This window comes from Lissotriton helveticus, chromosome 7 (assembly GCF_964261635.1).
Source record: "Lissotriton helveticus chromosome 7, aLisHel1.1, whole genome shotgun sequence".
Taxonomy (NCBI): Eukaryota; Metazoa; Chordata; class Amphibia; order Caudata; family Salamandridae; genus Lissotriton; species Lissotriton helveticus.
This window is the reverse complement of record NC_136068.1, coordinates 1,692,040,619-1,692,043,643: the sequence shown is the minus strand read 5'-3', so window position 1 is coordinate 1,692,043,643 and position 3,025 is coordinate 1,692,040,619. Positions and strand designations below refer to the sequence as shown.

General features: G+C 42.9%; 1 pseudogene; it reads left to right on the top strand.

Moving 5' to 3' along the window:
* The first annotated feature begins 606 nt into the window (after positions 1 to 606).
* On the top strand, positions 607 to 2,414 carry LOC144767624 (uncharacterized; annotated as a pseudogene).
* The last annotated feature ends 611 nt before the right edge of the window (positions 2,415 to 3,025 follow it).

The window sequence follows — 3,025 nt, the reverse complement described above, 5'->3', positions numbered from 1 at the left end:
CTTCAAAATCTTCAGGCCGAGTTCGCACTATATAAATCTCAGAGGAGAAAAAAACAGCAGTGAAAACCAGCCTAGCTTTACTCAGAGCCGTGCCTTCATACTACGTGATTTGTGAGAAGTACCCAAAACCATGAACATGTCACCCAGCTCTCACTTTCTTCAAATGACAACACATTGTTTCTAAATGTACTATGAAAAGTGCCTTCCTTGTCTACAACGCCCAACACCCTCAGAAATCTCTCATAAATTACTCATACCTGGAGAGTCACAAAACCTGCGATTCCAAAAACGTCTCTCTGTACCCCGCAGTTCAAGAAGTGTGCCTTGCACAGACCCTCCCTTTTCAGACAAATTTCCAAAAGTGCTGACTTAACCTTACAGACATCTAGGTCTCACGCCCCGCCCTGGGGTGCTTTTAGCCTATTAGCTCCTGTGACCAGAACGTGTTGTTTCTGTTACTCATTGCAACACAAGTGCGCTCTTCCCTGCTTGAACAGCAGTCACCTGACCATGAAAATATTGTCGTTCTCTTTATTTTCTCAACAGTACGCAACCGGTTTCTAAGTGTTTTTTTATTTTTTATTGATCTAGTGTGCGCAGAACAACATGCCCCGCAGAATAAAGACGGCAGAAGACTATGTGCTGGAAAACAAAGATTTCATGGTTGAAGAAGTGCGTGGGCAAAAGATGTTAATTTGCAGGTTTTGCAGAGTGACTGTCCCAATAGTAACTGGGAAGACTGCAAGCCATATTGCTGAACATCTTGTCACCAAGACCCACTTGAAATTGAAAGAGCCACCTAATAGCGACAGCCTATGCCAGATGTCTCTTGCTGAGACAATGACCCGCTTCAAAAGAAAACGTGAGGAAGAAAAGGATGTGGCACATGAATCTGTACGTGCCCTAGTGCAATCTGGAACCAGCCTACACCAAGCCGATGGACCGATTGGGAATCTATTCCGCATGCGTTCACCAGCATTCAAAACATTACCAAAAGCAACACAAATGTATGAGAAATACCTACCAGAGGTGTTCCTTGCAGATATTGAACATATTTCAGATTTACTCCAAGGTGATGTAAAGATCTCTGTTACCATTGATGAAACCCCAGAGATGCGTGGCGACCCAGCAGTGGCAGTGCTAATCACATTTTGTGATGCAAAAAATGGATGGTACAGACGTACCATCATGGCAGATCTGGATGTACTGGAAACATGCAATGCAGTGTCACTTGGAATGCTGCTTCAGAGAGTTCTTATCAAGTTCAACAAAGATTGGAGAGATATTGTTTGTATTTGCAGCGATTCAGCTACGTATATGAAAAAGCTATGTGATGACCTGTCAAAAGCAATACCTGAGCTGAAGGGTTTCCCTGTGAGAGATCCTTGCCACTTGCTAGATGGTATGCTGAAAGCAGCATTACAATCTTCTGAGCTAATGAAGAATGCTATTGATTTTGTAGTCCATTCAGGTGCACTGTTTCGTTATGCGCGGGAACTCAAACGCAAATATTTCTCGTTTTGTGTGGCAGCAAAGAAAGAGTCATCCCAACTGTGTCATTTAGTCGGTGGTTCTCAGTCCTAGAGGCCGTGAATGCAATATTATCTATGTGGTGACCCCTTACTGAATTTTTGCTTAGTGATGATGCAAAAGGCAAGAAATGTGAGGATCTTCGGGTGCCTATTGATAGTGATGTCAAAAAAAGTACACTATACTGCATCCTTAGATTTTTACAGGAAAACATGACTGCTGTAGTGGACATAATCAAAAAACTAGAATCAGAAAGCACCCTTGTCTACCAAGTGTTCAGTATAATTGGTGTCGATGTCAAACATCTCCTCGAGAGTAGGCTAGACGACACTTTTAGTGACTTTGGCACGGCAACATGTTCCCTGTTAGAATGCTTGCCACTTGGGAAGCAAAGAAGTGTTGAAGACCAATTCAGGAAATTTTATTTTACCATGCATGAGAAATGGCTAGCTATGATGCATAGAAATGTCCCTTCACCAACCATGGCGTTTGAAGTCAATGAAGCCTCACTTTGGTACTCTGCACAAGTGTTAGATCCATTCCGTAAAGGGGAATTTTCTCCTGACTTTGCAAAGTACAGCTTCATTTTTGACCGCTTTAATACCTCTGAGGGCATGTGCACCCAGTTCAACGCATATGTTGCAGAACCTGTCCCAGAGAATGTCAACCTTGAGGTGCACCAGTACTGGCATGGAAAGCTACGTCAGTGGCCAGAGTTGGCAAATTGTGTACTGGCTGTTTTGGCGTTGCCAGTCTCAAGTGCCAATGTTGAGAGGGCGTTTTCACAAATAAAAGTGTACATGGGAGGGAAAGAGAGAGCGCGAATGACTAAAGAATCACTGAAGAAATATTGTATGGTGTACTACAATAAATTTGACTTGTAAACATTTATTTGGACTTCATATACAGTTATGTACACTGGCTATATGCCATGCATCAATGAAGAAAGCCAGCAATAATAAAAGCAAAGCGTTCCATAAACACCGGAAAAACACAATTTCAGTCGTTTTTTATGGCGCGAAAATTAGTAATCACTGAAAAGCACTGTTTTTTTCAGGTATTGAAATCACTGGAAAACACTGACAAAACACCACCAGATTTTACCCAAAATAGAAACTGAAAACAGGAAAGCCTAAATACTATGTTGTGTGTGAGGTAGATGTCTTTGTTGGTGCAGTTTGGATTTGAACACACTAGCTCTTATATACACCTGCTGACGCTGTGTGTCTTGTGCCCCACTTGACCGTAAGGGCCCTGATCCAGTGACTGTGATGTGTGGTGATTACTGTGCCATTTTGTTGTCAGTGATCCTGAGTGAGGCAGACACTCCTGCCTTCACATCCACATGTCACTTTGTGCATTACGGGTGCCCTTGTGTTATGTGTTTGTTTAGCAATTAGTCACACCCCTCCTGCCGTCATGTCTTCACTCATTGCTGCAGCTGCATACACAGCCAACATGCAGCGCACACTATCCAGGAACACAGACACCTACA